The sequence below is a fragment of the Artemia sp. Qi Xiang Cuo genome, chromosome 7 (genome assembly GCF_049724085.1).
Source record: "Artemia sp. Qi Xiang Cuo chromosome 7, ASM4972408v1, whole genome shotgun sequence".
Lineage (NCBI taxonomy): Eukaryota > Metazoa > Arthropoda > Branchiopoda > Anostraca > Artemiidae > Artemia > Artemia sp. Qi Xiang Cuo.
In genome coordinates, this window is record NC_142800.1 from 10,826,832 (window position 1) to 10,848,613 (window position 21,782).

A 21,782-nucleotide genomic window follows, 5' to 3' on the forward strand; every position below is an offset into this window, starting at 1 on the left:
AACATCAGAAATTAAATAAAAAAAATAAATATTTTCAATTGAAAATAAGGAGAAACATTAAAACTTAAAACGAGCAGAAACTATTACGTATATGAGGGGGTTCGCCCCCTAGTCAATACCTCGTTCTTTACGGTAAAGTTTGTTTAGTAGTTTTCAAATAGCCATCTATTCTAATTAATCGGCCTTTGTGATTTCGGGGTTTGTGAGTTGAACAAAATCCAAACTTTAGCGTAAAGAATGAGGTATTGACTAGGGGGGCGAACTCCTTAATATACGTAATAAAAACATTCGAATATAGAAGTTCGTTACGTAAGTTAATTCGTAAGTTAGGTCAGAAAAAAATTTCCAGAAAGCCACTTGGCCATAAAAAGAAAAATCAATATTCAAATTTCGTTTTAATTATTCATGTACGGTGAGCCAAAATCAAAGCTGCATTAATTCAAAAACGTTCAGAAATTAAATAAAAAGGGAAATTTTTCTAACTTAAAGTGAAGAGCGACATTAAAACTTAAAACGAACATAAATTATTCCCTATATAAAAAAGCTGGTCCCCTCCTCGACGCCTCGCTCTTTACGCTAAAGTTTTATTGTTTTAAAAAATAAAGCTGTGAGAAAGAGTCAAACTTACCGTAAAAACCGAAGCCTTGAGGAGGGGACCGTCCCTTTCATATACGGAGTAATTTCTGTTCGTTTTAAGTTTTAATGTTGCTCCCTTACTCACACACACACACACACACACACACACACACACACACACACACACACACACACACACACACACACACACACACACACACACACACACACACACACACACACACACACACACACACACACACACACACACACACACACACACACACACACACACACACACACACACACACACACACACACACACACACACACACACACACACACACACACACACACACACACACACACACACACACACACACACACACACACACACACACACACACACACACACACACACACACACACACACACACACACACACACACACACACACACACACACACACACACACACACACACACACACACACACACACACACACACACACACACACACACACACACACACACACACACACACACACACACACACACACACACACACACACACACACACACACACACACACACACACACACACACACACACACACACACACACACACACACACACACACACACACACACACACACACACACACACACACACACACACACACACACACACACACACACACACACACACACACACACACACACACACACACACACACACACACACACACACACACACACTGGAAGCTTATCCTCAAAATTTCAGCTCAATCCGATCACTCCTTCCCTGTTTTCCAAAAACCAAATATCAAGTTTTTTTTTATCAGCCACGCCTACAGGCCACAGTTGGCAACAGATCCGGGTGAATGAGGACTCATTCGAAGCGGAATTCGACATGTTAGGACCTTTTGATATTTTGAGACCGAAAAAATTATTCCCCGAATTTACATTTACGAAAAACCTCGTTTTCCTATAAGAGCCCATGTTAATTTTTGAAATTCCTAAAAGCATAGTATTTCATTATTAAATTAGATCAAAATAGTCCTCTTAACCTGAAAAGACCGACTGCAAGCTTCCAAAAATTCCAGCTCTTTCCCAGAAGTTTTTTTTGTTGAAAAACGAAAATCTTACTTTGTATTCGCTTGCATCGAAAACAGATCACAGAGACTAAAAATGATTTAACAAGAGTCTCTGATAGTACACTGGTCACTATTCCTGTCTGTCATGCGGAAGACCCGGGTTCGATTCCGCGTCAGAGTAATCTTTTTATATATTGAATTTAAAGTAGTATCTCTTAAATTTAAATTTTAAAGAAGAAACTCAGTTTCTTTTTTAAATTCAATCTATTAAATCCTTCGGCTCAACAGGCGTCTCCAGAAGAATATCTCAGTCGGCCTTCAGCTTACAGGTAAAGTCTCCACTGCTTTGATAACATGCCGTATACCTGCATGCTCGAAGAAAAGTTGAAAAAAGAAAATCTTACTGTGCATTTGATTTGAGTATTCGTGAATTAAAAGCCTTAACGCAAGAATTTTCAAAAGCGGGGGTTGGGGGGGGGCAGCCCCCCAACTTTAACTCCTGACACGATCAGCTAACAGTTAGTCAAGCAATAATAAGTAATAAACTGTACAAAAACGTGCAGAAATTATTTGAAAAAAGCTACGTTTTCTAAAGAGTTAAAGAGGCTGAGTCACAAGTTCGAACCTTAAAATGTGCAGGGATAAGGAGGTAGAGTTGGGGGGCTGCCGCCCCCAAACCCCCCGCTTTTGCAGCCTATTTTGTTAAGATTTTTATTTTGGGGGTCTACCACCCCCCTCAACCCCTGCTTTTTCCCTTACAAAGAAATGCTTTGCAACACGTACGAAGTGTGCTTGAATTTTTTACCGTAAGCATCCTATTGCATCTCTTTGATTAGAAACAGTACTGAGCCTGTTTACTGGATTTTTTACAGGAGATTTTTCCCTAACCGATAACAAGCTATAATGTGATGAACTTAACAATTTTGAACAGACAAAACAGGGAACAGAAGAAGGGCTCAGCATAAACAAGCAGTTTAGGTTCAGGAAGGTCCAGGTTCATCTATTTTTCCATTATACATGATCACACTGAATACATAACTATACCTGGCACAGAGACAAGTTTGTAGTTATAACTTTAACAGACTGAGTTGTCATTGCCAAATTCTCTGAAGATTTAAAAAAAAATGCCATTGAAACAGTTTCATTCGTGTCGGTACGACCAACTGATTGCAGACTGCAGGGCTTAAAAAATCTTAACAAAAGAGGCTGCAAAAGCGGGAGTTTTGGGGGGCGGTAGCCCCCCAACTGTACCTCCTAATCCTAATCTAAGGTTCGTACTTGTGACTCAGCCTCTTTAACTCTTTAGAAAACGTAGTTTTTTTCAAATAATCTGAAGATAGAATTGACGTTTCTAAAAGTTGGTCGTCGTCAAAATAACCACTATAACATCGGTTCGAAGAAAGAAGTAGGCCTATACTGAGCCTCCAAATACATTCTATTCATGGATTACTACTTCATGTCAGAACTCAAGGAGAGATTTATGGTGCATCGTAAAATTTTGGCAACTTTAAACAGCTTCATACCTGCGAACTTAGACAAAAGAAACTTGTCTGACGCAGAAATCAGTGAGAATACTGATATTTACTCCGACCTTTAACCATAGCCAGATGCCCTAAGCCACGAACTGACATTGTGGAAAACGAAGTGGCAGAACGTTAACAACAAAGAAAGACCTGTCTCGGCTTTGGCTGCACTTGATACATGCAATACTACTTTCTTTCCAAACATCAGCCGCCTTCTTACAGTTGTAGCTACTTGGCCTGTTTCAACTACTACACCGGAAAGGACGTTCTCTACCTTGCGATGGCTTAAGACATGGCTACGAAATGCAACCGGTGAAGAATGTTTGAAAGGTCTAGTGTTACTGTCAGTGCACAGGGATGTTGCTATTGATAGTTATTGTTGCTATTTACAGTTATTAATACAGTTATTGACATGTTCGCAACTCAAAAAACACATCGAATTGATTTTGTTCTTTGAGTTCATTTTGTAACTATTAAGTTTCTCAACTTCAATATACAATATTTTATGTTCCTATCTATTGTCTTCTTTTACAGTTATACATAGATTAGGTCCTACCCGAGGAGAAACCCCCCCCCCTCCCCAGAAATAATTTTCTGGATACGGCCTTGGATGATATCATGCGGAAGGGTCTCCATAATAACTCAAAAAAGAACAAGATAAGAAAAATCTATGGAGGATCATGCTGCTGCTACTTGAGAAAACTTTAATGCAAGAAATAGGATTACTGACAGTAGAGTGAACTTCTAGTCACTTAAAATGTCTTTAAATCTAGCTGTGAACGTTATCTATCCCTAAAATCCTTAGAGAATCAAATTCTTCGTGCATTGGTTTTAGAGGCTATGTCTGTTCTGTACTGGGAACCTTTAGATTATTTTCACATTTGTTCAGACGATATATCATTTATTGCTATTTTCTAAATTTTCAAACTTACCGCAGATCTTGAAAATATCGAGAGAGGAATCTCCCATTGATAAAAACCCAAATTTTCTTAAAGACAAATTTGCCACATTACCCCCGCGATTCATAATTTAAAAAAAATATCGTGTAAACTCGAGAACCTACAAGTTCTGAAAACAGAAAAAGAAAAGAAAAGAATTTAGTTGCATTTTTTGTGAAGTCAAAGTTCTGTTGATTGGAACGGAACTTTGTAGAAGGGAGCTAATTTTTTTCTTAAATGGCTGCATGGGGCCACTATAAATAGAGAATTTGCTAGTTTGAGTATCAGGTAGAAATCCGGCACTTACCCCTATGGGGTATGGCTTGATTATGGAGAGGTTAGGCTTTGTATAATTGACTGTTCAATGTGACGAGGCGAAATACCAAATTCAATTTTATATCCCCAGATTCTGCGAAAGAACACGCTATTAATTTGGATTCAAAGACGGAGGGTAAAACGGGAGGTACTACACGAATAAGTTGGCACTTAAGTATACTTCAACTTTTCGTATGTGTGCCTTAGTCTCAGCTAAATTCACTGAGAAGCTCTGCATGACACCAGCTTGACGCCACTCTCCAAGAAGATCATGATCATAAAATCTTCTATTTTCGATTCGTTTTCTTATGAACTATTTCATTTCTCCATCTTTTATTTTTCGTTTAAGTTTCTGTTTTACCCATATAAGTTCTAGAAAACTCACTAAAAAATTGTGGCTAGGAACCTGTCCCCAGAAAAAAACTGTTCCCAGGAAACAATTCGAGAGATAAACTTTGTAGCAGGATAATTGTCGTGGATAATCACCCAAAATCAACTAAATAGCAAATTGCAATGCATTTGGAAACAGTTTTTGCTTAAGATTCTGTACTACCCGTCTAACTGCTACAAAAGTGCTCTCTCCTGCGAAACTTGCGCCGAAGTAAAAATTATGCCAACGGAAGAATTGCCACCAGGTAATCCCCCCCAAGAAATTGCTTGCAGAAAGTTTCATCGATGGTTGTGCGATAACTACCCCTCAAAAACACTCAATAGCAACTAAACACAGTGTATTTAGAAATGTGTTTATTTAATGTTCTGATTGATCCGTTTAAGTGCTAAAGAAACTACTTATTCCTGGGGAACTTGCACCAAAAGCGGCAAACTTCTTCCCAGGCAATTATCAGAGAGGAATAAGCGTCCTGGCTCTGGAATAAGCGTTCTTGAGAATCACCCAAAAGCAATTGAATAAAAAAATGCAATACATTTGTAAAAAGTGTTTTCTTCATTAATGAAACTCAAAGAAATAGGTGCGTGGCCATCTGAGGGTATGGGAAGGCATTTTTAAAATCCTATCCCCAGACCTTTTTGTATTTGTAGGCACTGCAATGTGCATATGCGCGGTACGTACGTATATCTTGTTCAGAGCAAGTCTCTGTTCTGGAAGAGAGAAGAGCGGAGAAATGAACTTGGAAACACCTTCCAATACTCCAATTTTGGATATAATATATATTCAACTATAAAACTAAAATTCTAAAATAAAGAACTGGCACATGAGGCCAGGAATAGCGAGAGAAATCAGGCATATATTTCGTATCGATGTTTAGAGTACCATTTCCTTCGGAAAAAAACAAAAGAAAAGAAACAAAATGTATGTCAGAACAATTAAAAACTTATGACTTTATAAGGCACAACAACCTAAAAAATGACGAGTAAAAATCAAAAAATAAAACAGAAAAAGACTATTAACTAATAATATAAACAATCACTTAACTTTACAATTTAAGTTATGCATAATTGAGCCACTTATTTTAACCTAAAGATCCAAAAAGGAATATCAGCTAAAACATTATTTAGTTGTTTTTCTCAGCTTGAATATATGTTTTGCTACCAAAATAAAGCATCAATAGCTATCGAATTTAACTTCGATGGAATTGAAAACTTCTTTCCTACTATCTCTGCACTTTGCATCTAAAGTTATTTAGCATCTAATAAGGACAATATATGCCTTGAAATTCCCTTTGTTTTCCCCCCTAAGGACCCAAGAGAGAAATTACAATATCCCAAAGTCCATCCTTAACCATCACACCTGACAAGGTCGATATCGCAAAATATGAAAATTGTTTCCCTCGAGGAAGCAAATCACTAAAGGAACAAAAGAGATGGATACAGGTCGAGCATTGTTAGCTAAGAATTTTCTCAAAGAACCTTTTCAAATAAAGGTCAAAATGATATTCCTCCAGGGAAAATGTTTAGAGCAGGTTTGATCGAAGGGCACATTAATGCAGCTTAATATACTTGATATCTTTACTTATTCATAGACGGATCTATACAATTCATCGGCTGTTTTATGCATTATAAGCAGTCGATAAGGAGCCTAGGATTGGCGCTATAGTCATAGAGCTATCATGAATAACTCCGGACAGTTTATGGGACACAACAGACGGCATGTGGCTTTGAGAGCTCCTTGCGCTTTCTTGCTAACGCCAGAAAGACCATCTTTCTAAGTATTGGCCAACAGTAGAAGCAGCAGCAAATAAATTGTGCTTCAGGGAAAACATTTTAGGGTAGGTCTGATTGAAGGCTCAATTAATGTATTTTATTATAGTTGGTATCTTTATTTATTCATAGACGGATCGATACAATACATCCGCTGTTTTATGTATTATTAAATGTCGATAAGGAGCCTAAGATTGGCGCTATATTCGTAGAGCTATCATAAATAGCTCCGGAGACTTTATGTGACACAGCACACCGCTCGTGTCTTTGAAAGCCCCATGCGCTTTTTCGCTAACGCCAGCAAGGCCGTCTTTCCAAGTATTGGCCAACAGTTGAAACAGCAGCAAATATATTGTACTCCAGGGAAAATTTTTTAGGGTAGGTCTGATTGAAGGCTACATTAATGTATTTTAATATTAATTAAAAAAAAATATTTTCCAGAAAATAAGTTTTTCAAAGAAAAGTAAAGAACTCCATTAACCAAAAAATGAGCAAAAATAAAATAATCTACCAAGCGTGAAACATCCACAAATCAGCATCGATTAATAAATGAAACCCAAAACGAACAGAAATTTCAATAAATAACCGAGTCAAACTCTAAACGAGCAGAAATTAACATAAGTTGGGCGCAAAAACCCTAGGCCTTCCCAAGGCCAGAACAAAATTTGCACTTTACTGAAAAAATACAAATGAATGTGCATTGTCAGTTTAATATACATATACTAATATTTAGTAATCAGAATGTTAATATTATTTGATTTATTAAAGTAATAAAAGTAAAAACAGTTATATTTTTTGAGTAAAGTGCAAATTTTGTTCTGGCCTTGGGAAGGCCTACGGGTTTTGCGCTCAACTTATGTTGATTTCTGCTCGTTTTGAGTTTGACTCGGTTATTTATTGTAATTTCTGTTTGTTTTGGGTTTCATTTATTTATCGCTGCTGATTTATGGATTTTCACGCTTGGTAGATTATTTGATTTTATTTTTGCTCATTTTTTGTTTAATGGAGTTCTTTACTTTTCTTTGAAAAACTTATTTTGTGGAAAAAGTTTTTTTTAAATAATTTCTGTTCGTTTTATATTGACATAGTCTTTTCAGGGAAAAAGAAAATAGTACTTTAAATCTTTTCGTTTTTTAAGACTTTATAGTTTGGCCTGCTATTTGTATGCTGGACAAAAATTTTCAGCAATTTTTAACCCCATACACCCTTTCAAAAATCTAGACACAAATAATCCGGTTTAATTTAGTTTCATACCTCCTCTAGTTGACCTGAAATCGAAAACTTGATACCATTGAGCCCTTTTTCAAGTTTCTACGACAAAGATTTCAATAAAAACCTTACATGCCCCCAGGGCACAACTTATAATCCTTGCCCTGAGGGTTATGGGGGAGTGTCATCCTTAAAAATATGTTTTATCTCGAGAAGTCAGCTATGCTTCAAAAAACGCCGATATCAAAATTTTTATGCGAGTTGTAGACAGGCATGATGGGTGTGGGGGGGGGGCTAGGTTCCCTCCGGAAGCATTCAACTATAAAAAAGGGCAGTAGATTTGCTAGTCTCCAATTGGATAAGCTTCTATTGGAGTTCCAACGACAACGCCTTCTTTAAAAGCCATATACACCCCCAGGGCATAACTTAAAACCCTTGCCCTGAGGGATTTGGGGGAGTTTCCTCCTCAAAAATATATTTTATATCTTGAAATCAACTACGCTGAACAAAATGACTATCTCAAAATTTTGATTGGATGTGTTTGGGGGAATGAAGGACGTGAGAGGGCTAGTTGCCCTCCAATCACTTTCGACTATTAAAAGGGGTACTCGCCCTTTGAATTTCCAATTGAATGAGCCTGTTTTGAAGTTTCTATGACACCGCCTTCTATAAAAACCTCATATGCCCCCAGGGCATAACTTAAAACCCTGTCCTGATGGTTGTGGAGGAGTGTCCTCCTCAAAAACATATTTTCTATCTGAAAATCAACTACGCTGAACAAAATGGCTATCTCAAAATGTGGTTTGGATGTGTTGGGGGAAATGTAGGGCGGGGGGGGGGCCTAGGTGCCCTCCAATCAATTTCGACTGTCAAAAAGGGTACTAGCCCTTTGAATTTTCAATCTAATGGGCCTTTTTAGAAGTTTCTACGACAACACATTCTGTATAAACCGTATATGCCCCCAGGGCATAACTTAAAACCCTGGCCCTGAGTGTTTTGGGGGAGTCTCCTCCTCAAAAAAAATATTTAAAATGTGAAAATAAACTAAGCGTAAAGAAGATGCTATCTCAAAATTTTTATTGGATGTGCTTGGAGAAATGATGGGCGTTGTGGGGGGGGGGGGGGCTAGTCGCCCGCCATTCAGTTTCGACTATTATAAAGGGTACTAGCCCTTTGAATTTTCAATCAAATGAGCCTGTTTTGAAGTTTCTACGACAACGACTTCTATAATGCCCCCAGGGTATAACTTACCTTATATGCCCCCAGGGTATAACTTAAAACCCTTGCCCTGAGGGCTGTGGGGGAGTGTCCTCCTCAAAAATATATTTTATATCTGGAAATCAACTACACTGAACAAATTGGCTATCTAAAAATTTCGATTGGATGTGTTTGGGGAAATGATGTGCGTGGGGGGGGGGGGGCTAGTTGCCCTCCAATCACTTTTGACGATTAAAAAGGGCACTAGCCACTCCAATTTCCAATCGAATAAGCCCTTTTGAAGTTTCTACGACAACACTTTCAATAAAAACTTTATATGCCCCGAGGGCATAACTTACAACCCTTGCACTGAGGGCTCTGAGGGGGTTATCATCCTAAAAGACAAAATTTCCAGAACTTTCAACTACGTTGAACAAAATGGATATCTCAAAATTTTAATTCGATATGTTTGGGAAAATAGTGGGCGTGAGAGGGGCGTTAGTCGCTATTTGATTGTATCTGTTTGGGGAAAAGGTAGGCGTGAGAGGGGGGTTAGTTGCCCTCAAATCACTTTTGACTATTTAAAAGGGTACTACTCCTTTGAATTTCAAATTGAATGAGCCCTTTTTCAAGTTTCTACGACAAAGATTTCAATATAAACCTTGTATACCCCCAAGGCATAACTTATAATCCTTGCCCTGAGGGTTTTGGGGAGTGTCCTCCTCAAAAATATAGTTTCTATCTGGAAATCAGCTACCCTGAACAAAATGGCTTATCTCTAAATTTTTATTGGATGTGTTTGGGGGAATGATGGGTGTGGGGGGGGGGCTAGTTGCCCTCCAATCACTTTCGACTATTAAAAAGGGCACTAGCCCTTTGAATTTCCAGTCGAATGAGCTTTTATTGAAGATTTTACAACAACGCCTTCTATAAAAACCTCATATGCCCCCAGGGCATAACTTAGAACCCTTGCCCTGATGGTTGTGGGGGAGGTTCCACTTCAAAAAAATATTTTCTATTGACAAATCAACGACACTGAACCAAATGCTTATCGAATAATTTTGATTAGTTGTGTTTGGGGGACTTATGGGCGTGGGGGGGGGGCTATTTGCCCTCCAAAAATTTCTGAATGTTAAAAAGGACCCTAGCCACTCCAATTTCATATATCTGTCGAAGCTCTTTATCTATGATGTTTGTGAGAAATAATCAAGGTAATCGAATAGTTTGCGGTAACTAACTGTAAGTAAGGAGCGAAGCGGCTCAATAGTAACCGAAACTCTAATAGTAGAATTTTAATACCAATAAATATATATAAAAATCGGTTTATTATGCTGATTCCAAATATATAAGTTTCGTTTAGTTTAGTGTTACCAGGCTACGAGCCCGAGAATGTTTGCCTTGTTTTTGAAAAAGAGGGAAACCCCCCTTAAAAGTCAAATAATCTTAATAAAAATCACACCAGCAGATTCAGAGTATCAGAGAACCTTATTGCAGAGGTTTCTACCTTTTATCTGCAAAAATGTGAAATTTTCTTTGTTTTGTCAAAAGAAAGATCACAGATGCGTGTTTATTTGTTTGTTTTTATTTTTGTTTGTTGTTTTTTCCCAGGGGTGATCGTATCGACCACATATTCCTAGAATATTAGAAGAGGGATCGTTCGAACTTAAATTAAAATTTCCAGTGCTCTTTTTTAGTGACCAAAAAGATTCAAGGGCAACTAGGGCCCCTTCCCCGCCCCTTTCCCCCACAATCGTCCGATCAAATTTTGAGATAGCAATTTCGTTCATCATAGTTTAAAGTCCCAATAACTATGCCTTTGTATATAATATGGCCCCCCAGGCCCCAGGGAGAAGGTCCTTAATTTATAAAATTCTTCTATTGTTTATGCATAGTATTTGTTACTCGGAAGTATGCATACAATTTCGGAAGAGGGGAAGCAAATTTTGTTCTTGGGGGTTTTTCTACGGGGGAATTTTCCATGGGGAGGGAAGTTTCCAGGGGTGAAATTTTCAGGGGAAAGTTTCCAGAGGGAATATAGAAAAATTTTTACGCCGTACTTTCTCTTTTCCGTCTCAATTTTACGCGTGGATGTGTTAAGGGGAATTGTCCGAGGCAAATTTTTGGGATTGAATTGCTTAGAGATTAGTTCAGTGGAGAGGAGTGTTTCTCCATGGACGCTCAGCCAGATTTCATGGCATTATTTAAAAAACGGTCAGAAATTAAAATAAAAAAACAAGTTTTTTTAACTACAAGTATGGAGCAGCTTTAAAACTTAAAACGAACAGAAATTACTACATGTACGACGGGGGTCACCCCCTCCTCAGGACCTCACTCTTTTCACTAAAGTTTGAATTTTGTCCCAATTCTTGGAGAAAGACTCTTGAAACGCAACGGTGGTTTAATTAGAATAATAAGAAACTTTTTTAAGAGTACTAATAACTTTAGCGCAAAGAGCAAGGTGTTGATGAGGGGAAAACCCCCTTTTATACGCATTAATTTCTGTTTATTTTGATTTTTGATGTTGCTTCTTACTTTCACTTGAAAGAACTTGTTTTTTTTTCAATTTAATTACAAGAAGACACTAGATAAACAAAGAGTGTAATTTGAAGAAAAATTGCCTTGTGATTTTTTTTTAACTCTGTTACGTCACCCTGTCTTGTCTATTACTTTCAGAAGCTTTTAAAGCTTTATGTCCTTTTGATTTGGAGACAGAAATTGTTTTATTTACCTTTTTTTTAATTGTCGGTACTGGCCCATTGCTGTTTTTAAGCATGCTGTTCAATGATAGTAATTTTCTAGGTCAAAGCTGAGTAATTCTCTGGACTGCACCTTGGCCTAGTCTGAAGTCTAAAGTCTGTAATACGATATTTTTTAAGAGTACTTCTAAAACTTTTAGGCCACGGTCAAGCATTATTTTCCTATTTTTTATAATTGTAAGACAAGACTAGCATGAAAGCGTGTTTTTGACTGTTTTTATTTCACTCGAATGAGTTGCCTTTTTTCACCTCACTCGATGTACCAGTCTTGATTGAATTAAATAAAAAAAACAAGTATTTTCACTGAAAGTAAGGAGTAACATTACAAATTAAAACGAATAGAAATTATTACGTATATGAGGGGTTCGCTCTCTCGTTCATCTCTCGCTCTTTACGCTAAAGTTCGAATTTTGTTCCAACCCCTGAATCACAAAGGGTTTAATCAGAGGCAACGCTATAGCGTTGCCTATAGTAAAGGCCATACGGCTCCAATGTTTTATTATTATTATTTTTTTTTCAAAGCGGCACTTCATATGGAAGGGGTCGTCGCAGAAACTTCAAAGCTCATTCGATTGGAAATCAAAAGTTCTAGTGCCCCTTTTAATAGTCGAAAGTGATTGGAGGGCAACTATCCCCCCCGCCCATCATTCCCCCAAAAACATCCAATCAAAATTTTTGCCATTTAGCCAATTTGTTAAGCGGAGTTGATTTCCAGATAGAAAATATATTTTTGAGGAGGACACTCCCCCAAAACCTTCAGGGCAAGGATTTTAAGTTATGCCCTGGGGGCAAATAAGTTTTTATAGAAGGCGTTGTCGTAGAAACTTCAAAAAAGGCTCATTCGATTGGAAACTCAAAGGGATAGTGCCCTTTTTAATAGTCGAAAGGGATTGGAGGGCAAATACCCCCCACCCCCCCACCCATAATTACCCCAAACACATCCAATCAAAATTTTGAGATATCCATTTTGTCCAGCGTAGTTGATTTCCAAATAGAAAATATATTTTTGAGGAGGACACTCCCCCACAACCCTCGGGGCAAGGGTTTTAAGTTATGCCCTGGGGTCATATAAGGTTTTTATAGAAGACATTGTCGTAGAAACTTCAAAAAAAGGCTCATTCGATTGGAATTTCAAAGGGCTATTGCCCTTTTTATAGTCAAAAGTGATTGGAGGGCAACTAACCCCCCTCTCATGCCCACCTTTTCCCCAAAACACATCCAATCAAAATTTTGCGATAGCCATTTTATTAAATGTAGTTTTAAATTCTGGAAATTAGGTCTTTGAGGATGACAACTCCCCCACAGTATTACAACCCTTGGGTTGTAAGTTATGCCCTGGGGGCATATCAGAGGGAATGCTATAGCGTTGCCTTACGCAAAGCCCGTACGGCTCCAATGTTTTATTATTATTTGTTTCCCCCAGAGGCACTTCATATGGAAGGGGTCGTCGTATAAACTTCAAAGGGGGCTCATTCGATTGGAAATCGAGAGTTCTAGTGCCCATTTTAACAGTCGAAAGTTATTGGAGGCCAACTAGCCCCCCCCCCCCCTCACGCCCATCATTCCCCCAAACACATCCAATCAAAGTGTTGAGATAACAATTTTGTTCAGCGTAGTTGATTTCCAGACAGAAAATATATTTTTGAGGAGGACATTCCCCCAGAACCCTCAGGGAAAGGGTTTTAAGTTATACCCTGGGGGTATTTAAGGTTTTTATAGAAGGCGCTGTCGTAGAAACTTCAAAAAAGGATTAATCGACTGGAAATTCAAAGGGCTAGTGCCCTTTTTGATAGTCGAAAGTGATTGGCGGACAAATAACCTTCCTCTCACGCCCACCTTTTCCCCAAACACATCCAATCAAAATTTTGAGATAACAATTTTATTAAACGTAGTTATAAGTTCTGGAAATTAGGTCTTTCAGGATGACAACTCCCCCACAGCCCTCAGGGCAAGGGTTTTAGGTTATACCCTGGGGGCATATAAGGTTTTGTATAGACAACCTTGTCGTAGAAACTTCAGAAAGGGCTCATTCGATTGAAAATTTAAATGGGTAGTTCCCTTTTTAATAGTAGAAAATGATTATAAGGCAACTGATACCCCTTCCACGCCCACCATTTCCCCCAAACACATCCAATCAAAATTTGATATAGCCATTTTGCTCAGCGTAGTTGAAAGTTCTGGAGATTATGTGTTTGAGCAGGACACTCCCCCCACAGTCTTCCGGGGCAAGGGTTATAAGTTATGCTTTTGGGGCATATATGGTTCTTATGGAAGGAATGCTCGTATAAAATGCAGAAAACGTTTATTTGATTGGAAATTGAAAGTTCTATTTCACTTTTTTAGCGTCAAATGATACCGCAGGGTAACCAGCTCCCCCCCCCCTCCCCAAACCCTTTTTTCCCAAATGCTTCCAATAAAATTTTAAGATAGCTATTTTTTAAATGTAAAACGACAAAAACTCCGGGTTTGACACTGCCCCCCAGAGCCAGTAGGCGAGTTTTGTAAGTTACGCACCGGGGACATATAAGGTATTTATGTAAGGGGTGGTCGTATAAACTTCAGACGTGTATCATTTGATTGGAAATTAAAAGTTCTAGTTACCTTTTTAAGATTCAAAAGTGAACGAAAGGGCATCTACCACCCCCTCTCTCACATATGTCCTCTTTTCTCCAAATGTATTGAATCAAAATTTTTACATAGTCATTTTTTTAATACTTCAACAATCAGATAACAAAAACTTCCGGGTCTACTTACCTCAACCTCCCAGAGACCGGGAGAAGGGTTTCAAATTATGTCCAGAGGCAAATAAGGTTTTTATGGAAGAGATAAACTTCGGAGGGACTCAAATGACTAGAAATTTAAAGTTCTAATTCCCTTTAGAAGCTCAAAGTCATCTGATGGCTCTAGGGGCAAGTGTTGTAAATTATACAACAGGGGTATACAAAATTTTAATGGAAGGAAAGATCGTATAAAATCGTCGGGGGTGCATTCTATTGGAAATTGAAAATTCTATTTTAAGAGTCAAAAGAGACCGGAGGGCTGCTACCACTCCTGCCTTTTTACCCCAAATCTATCCGATCCAATTTTTTAGATAGCCATTTTGTTAAATTAAACCAAATATTGGATAACAAAAACTCCAGGGTCAACACAACCCCCTAGAGCCCTGGGGCTAGTGTTGTATGTTTTGTTCAGGGGACATATAAGGTTCTTATGCAAGGGTTTTGGAAATAGTTCGAAGGTCAGATAAACAACCTCCCCCCACCCCACTTAAAAAACTTATGAACGATATTTTATTTCAAAACTTAGGCGAGCTGACCCCTGGCCTTCTGCATTGCTCGACCTCTCCCCCCCCCAAAAAAAAATAAAATAATAAACGTGTTAACAATATTTTATTTGAAAAATTATGGCAACTCACCCCTGTCCCTCCATAAACCGACCCCACGCCCAGATAAAACAACTTATTAGCAATATTTTATTCCAAAAATTATAGGAGCTGATGCCTGGTCCTACACGGCCCAATATCCCTTCCTCTCCAAAATATTATCAATGATAAATCATGGATACTGACCCCTGGCCCTCCCTACATGGCTAGACCCCCCCCCTCCAAAAAAAGTGTTAATGTTATTTGATTCCAAAAATCATGAGAGCTAATGATGGCATGATGTCATCAATAGCTTTAGTGTAAAAAAGAGAAAGATGGAAGTATATGGACAGGAAAACAAAAACGGTGCCATCTATGACTGTAAATGTAGCTGTGTAACTGTCTATGTAGATGTTGGTAGTAGGGATTTGAGCAAAGTATTTGATTCCTCGAATAAAAAAAAAAAAACAAGCATCGTCCTATGGCACCCTTCCGAAAATATTCACTTCACAGAACCATTTGTTAATAGCCTGTCAAATTTACGCTGAAATTATTTCAATTGTCTATGTCAACCTAATTATCGGCATATCCTGTCGAAGTCTATTATGAACCAGTTAAGAATCCCTTAATTTTCAGAATCAATGAATTTTTTGATAGCCCAAAGAAATTCAATCTCCCACTACCACAACAACGCTCGCATACATTTCCAATATTGTCACCAAGGCCGTATCCAGGGGTGGGGGTTACCCGGTTTGAACCCCCCCCCCCCCCCGAAATTTTTGACTGAGTCGAAAATAAGTCAAAATTAGTAAAAACCTAGGTAAAAATCAGTAAAATTAGTCAAAAACTGAGTCAAAAATTAGTAAACCCCCCACGAAAAAGTCGAAAATTAGTAACCCCCCCCCCCGAAAGAAAATCCTGGATCCGTCCTTGGTTGTCACCATTAGTGCTTGCTTCGCAATTCAAATATTTATCCTTGTCATCATTCAATGCTTCGACAACTCTATCATGTAAACATACCTTCTCGAAATAATTCATCTTTACCTTTTAAAAATAGGACTTATGTTTTTATCCTTCCTGTTCACCATCAATAATAATCGAAAACATTGAATAAATCAAGTATTGTCGACGAACAACCAGAGAGTACCAGTGGGGCGATTACATAAGAAAAAAAAATACAAAAACAATGTTCACCAGCTTGCACGTCATTTTAAGACATGGAAAAAAGTTTAAAAAATCGGTATTTTTTTCATTCTAAAAAAATGTTCAGAATTAAAATGGTTAAGATTCGCCTTAAGGGCTAAACTTGCAAACTACCCAACGGCGGTTTTTTTGTGCTTTTTAGGTTTCATATTGCTTTTTACTGTCCTTTGAAGGTCCGACTTTGAAAACATTTCACGGATTGAATTCAATAGTAAAAGAATGGGTAATAGAGAGGGATGCTTTTTAAAACCAAAGATGATTTATGATTATACAAACACATATAGCACAGTGTCAATATAAATTTAATGGGTGTGATTGGACAAATTACAATGTTTGGAGATCGAAACATCTTTCATTAACCATCAAAGGAATATGTCTATCCAGCATACATTTCAAATTATCGCGGTATGCAGATTCGCGGGATGATGCCAAAAACAGGTGCCCGGTAACAGATCACTGATAACCCTTACCATATATCCAATTGAGAAATCGACAGCACAAATAACTTGTCACTATGTATTGACGTTTAACCTCAGTTACCAGATTGCCTGTCATTTTAAGGCATGAAACAAAATCTCTTTTTCATTCTAAGGAAAAAAATCTTCAGAATCAAAAATGATTAAGATTTGCCTCAAGGGCTAAGCTGGCAAACTACCCGAAGACAGGTTTCATGTGCTTTTTAGTTTTCATATTGTTCTTTACCGTCCCATGAAAATCCAAGTTCAAAAATATTTCACGGAAAGAAATCAATAGTTAAAGAATGGATAGTAGGGAACGGGATTTTTTAAAACCAAAGATGATATATGATATACAAACACATATAACGTAGTGTCAATACAAATTAAATGGGTGAAGTCGGACGTTATTCTATTTTTGGAGATTGAAATATGTTTCATATCCATCCAAAGAATGTGTCTGTCCGGTATCCATCTCAAATCATCGTGGTATTTGTATTCTCAAGATGATGCGAATAATGGTGGCCGGAAACAGATCATTGTTAACGCTTACCAAAAATCCAATTGGTAAATCCATTGTGCGAATAACTTGTTACGATGTTGTGTCGCTTAACATCCCGGTTCAACGTCCCGGAAACAATAAATTTCCGGATGCATTAGAATGTGTTGACGGATAGATTAAACTGAATGCATTAGAATGTATTTCTAAAGTCGTAATATTTTCAATGGCTTGTTGGCTGAGTCGAGTAACGTGTAGCTCTTTAACTTAGGCAATCATTGGTCTCACGTTCGATTCTTACATCAAACACAAACTTTATAGTTCAGTTCATCTACTGAAAATAACCAAGACGAGCATTCTTCTGTATCAACATATTTTCCTGAGATAACAATGGGGTTGCTTAAAATACATTGTACAGAAAAAATTTAATTCCGAGAACCCCTTATCGTTCTGGACGTGAAATCGTAGTACCAGATATTCGACAGACTGATGTCTCCCTGGGCCCGCTTAAGGGGCGACCATACTTGAAGCGACCTTCCTATCTCTCCCATAGTAAGCGTTTTGAGTCTGTCTGACATTAATAGTTGAGGCAGTTAGGCGGTCTCAGTCTTTTCTAATAGAATAGAATCAGGTGAACATTGTGATTTAGCAAAATGCTAAAGCCGACACCTATTTTTCCTGAAATCCCAAAAAAACTCAAAAACCTATTTTGGGTTTGCCTGCAAGATCGCTGCAGTCAATATTGTCGTAATTGGTACTTAAAAATGCAGCGAAAAATATTCTATTGAAGCAGTTGCAGGATATTTTTATAAAAAACACTTGCTGACTGCAGTCCCTTCGAATACTTTACATACCAACGTTTCAAATTGCTTATCACCCGACAAAGAGCCTAAAATACTTGGAATCAAACGGATGTGGGCGCATAAATTATGCTGAGGGGGTTAACGCTTCCTTTTGTTCAAAAGCGGTCAGTTATTCAAAAGCGGCTTCCTTTTGTTCACAAGCGTAAGGAACCCCTGGAAGTCGCCCCCTTCGAGTTTGTTTACTCAAGTCTGTGTGAAATCTGATACCTTTGTGTTTGAGCCTTTTTGCCGACCAGGAAAATGGCTCGAATCGGCCAAAACGGCTTTGGACTGGCGTCCCCCTTTAAACTGCATACAATAATTTGGACGGTCTTTTTCTCTTATAGCCCTTGCTGGCTGCCATAGGAATGTTGGGCGCTCCTTGTCAAAGTGGAAGTATGAAATGACCAGATGTGTGCGCTCAGAATGTAGGGCCGCTTGTATGGATGGTCACGAGGCTGCTCATTCTGTATACACCCATGCTAATGGCCGTTTAGTTAGAACAATAAGACGCGTTTTTAAAAGTACTAAAGAGTACTAAAGAGTGAGGTGTTGAGGAGGGGGCAGCCCTGGGCTTGCACACATCTCATGCAGGAAAAATAAATATTAACGTGTTTGAACGGTTCCTGGTAATGAACTATCAGTAAGGAGAGGTGCGACTCAATAGTAACCAAAACTCCAGAGTTTTTATAATGATGGGTACATCAAAATAGTTAAATGCTATTTTAACAAATATATAGTTCATGAACCTACCCTCCCCCCCAAGAAAAAGAAAGGCAGTGCTGCTTCTGCATTACATGCATTTATGTTTTTTTCGTGACGCAGAGGGCAAAAACCGAGAATATTCTTCTTTGCAACAACGACAGCAATCTAATCTTAAAGCTACAGATTGCAAAATAAATTTCCTTGTCAACAATCAAACAGTTCGTGATAATGAATTGTAGGTAAGGAGCGACCCGGCCCAATAGTAACCGGAACTTTAAAAAATGGAATTTTGATACCAATAAATAAATCAACAGATTTGCCTTTTTATGCTGATTTCAAATATATAAATTTCACATTAGGTTTAGTCTTACCCATCAAAGGTTACAAGCCTGAGAAAATTTTCCTGATTTTCAAAAGAAGGAGGAAACAACCCCATCAGATTCAGCGTTTCAGAAAATCCTAGTGTAGAGGTCTTAAGCATCTATCTGCAAAAATGTGGAATTTTGTATTTTTGTCAGAAGAAAGATCACGGATGCGTGTTTATTTGTTTTTTTCCACGGGTGATCGTACCGACCCAGTGGTACTAGAATATCGGGAAAGGGCTCATTCAAATGGAAGTTAAAGTCTCGGTTCCCTTTTTAAGTGACCAAAAAATTGGAGGGCAACTAGACCCCTCCACCACCCTTTTTTCCCAAAACCTTCTAATCAAAACTTTGAGACAGCCATTTTGCTCATCATAGTTGAAAGGCCCAATAGCTATGCCTTTAAGTATAACATGACCCCCCCCAAAGCCCCATGGGAATGGTCTTTCAGTTATATATTTGCCCATTGTTTGCGCATAGTATTTGTTATTGGGATGTATGCAGACATTTTCGGGTAAGGGGGACAAATTTTCTGTTGGAAGTTTTTCCACGGGTGAAATTTCCATGGGGAGGGAAGTTTCCTGGGAGTGAAATTGTCAGGGAAAATCATACACTGCGGAAGTTTGCCAGAATTCTTACACAAAATTCTTTTTATATGTCTTGCTTACTATTTTCCTTCTCAATTTTACGCGCGGAGTGGTTAAGAGTAATTTTCCAGGGTAAATTTTTACCAGAATTGAATTCACATTCCGTGGTATTTACTTGGGGAGGTTGTTTCGCCCTGGAGGTGGGGCCAGATATCCTGGCATTAGTAAAAAATAATCATAAATTAAATAAAAAAATAAGTTTTTCAACTGAAAGTAAGAGCAACATTAAAACTTAAAACGAACTGAAATTATTAAGGGGGTTAAATGGGTTTACTCCTCCTCAACACTTCGCTATTTACGCTAGAGTTTGAGTGTGTCCCAATTCTTTGAGAATAACTCTTTAAACACAAGGGCCGTTTAATTAGAACAATAAGACGCTTTTTTAAAAGTGTTAAAAAACATTAGAGTAAAGAGTGAGGTGTTGAGGAAAGGACAACCCCCTTTATATACGTAATAATTTCTGTTCGTTTTAAGTTTTATTGTTGCTCCTCACTTTCAGTTCAAAAAACTGGTTTTGTTTTATTTAATTCCTACAAATCCAGAGAGAAGATAATAGCCATCCATGCATTCTAGACTTGGTCAAATTGCTTTTATATTTTTCATCCGATTAATCTATCCAGTTCAACCGAGTTATTGGTGCGTCAAATCATTACAACTAGTTTGAATGCATTTTCATTCTTCCGATGGTTTTCCTGAACTTGCTTGTGGGGAATGAAATGTGTCTGACTAAGGTGAAAAGATATCGGAAATTTAAAAGAATCTTATTTTTACGGGCACTTTATTTCACAGTAAATTTGGTGGAGTACACGCAGGGCCGTATCCAGGATTTTTTCTGGGGGGAGAGTTTTACAAAAGGATTTTTTTTTGGGGGGGGGTGTACAAAAACGCTGAGAGAATGCCTCAAAAATTTGTTTGAATTCATTTTGTTGCTTTTTTACGACTTGGGCAAACATTTCGGGGGGGGGAGGTCAAACCCCCTAACTCTCCCCGGGATATGGCCTTGAGTACGCGTCTTTGAAATATGCAGGCTTGGTTAGTCTTGGCCTTTTTTCGAAAATAAGGCAAATTTTTTCATGCAAGCTCAATAACTGTATTCATCTAGTGATAAATAAGTTGTCTTTTCTTAGCCTTAGCAATTGTTCTCATAGTTCGTGCGCTTAATTTTGCTGAGTATCCAAGATTTGTTAATATAAGCTGGCTTAAATTATTTGCAGTAAGGGAATTTTAGATTATTGGAAATTTCAAGTACTATTGCAAGAACTTGGTCCCACTGAGGTACACGATGTATTTGCTGCTGCTTCAAATGTTGTCAAACTCGTGGAAAGATGGCCTTGCTAGCGACAAAAAAAAGCTGAAGGAGCTTTCAAGGATGCATCTTGTCTGTGGTGTCGCATATCTTCTGTATATTTATCATAGCTCCATGACTATAGCGCCAATCCTAGGCTCCTTATCGACTGTTAATAATGCATAAAACAGCCGATATCGATCCGTCTATGAATAAATAAAGATATCACCTATCATAGGCAGCGCGCTAGCGCTGCCTAAGTAAAGAACGACGTGGGCAAAATGTGTTTTTTTTTCTCCATACCCGGGCACTTTGTATTTAAGGAGTTGTCGTAGAAAGTTCGAAAAGGGCTCATTCGATTGCAAATTGGAGTGGCTAGTGCCCTTTTTAATAGTCGAAAGTGATTGGAGGGTAACTGGCCCCCCAGGCCCATCATTGCCCCAAACACATCCAATCAAAATTTTGAGACAGCCATTTTGTTCAGCGTAGTTTATTTCCAGATACAAAATATCTTTTTGAGGAGGACAATCCCCCACAACCCTCGGGGCAAGGGTTTTAAGTTCTACCCTGGGGGCATATAAGGTCTTTATAGAAGGCTTTGTCGTATAAACTTCAAAAATGGCTCCTTCGAATGGAAATTCAAACGGCTAGTGCCCT

At 38.2% G+C, this 21,782-nt stretch overlaps 1 protein-coding gene across 1 annotated transcript in view; it reads right to left on the reverse strand.

Moving 5' to 3' along the window:
* eag (potassium voltage-gated channel protein ether a go-go) overlaps window positions 1–21,782 on the reverse strand; it is a 525,138-nt gene that overhangs the window by 50,806 nt on the left and 452,550 nt on the right. The window lies entirely within an intron of this gene.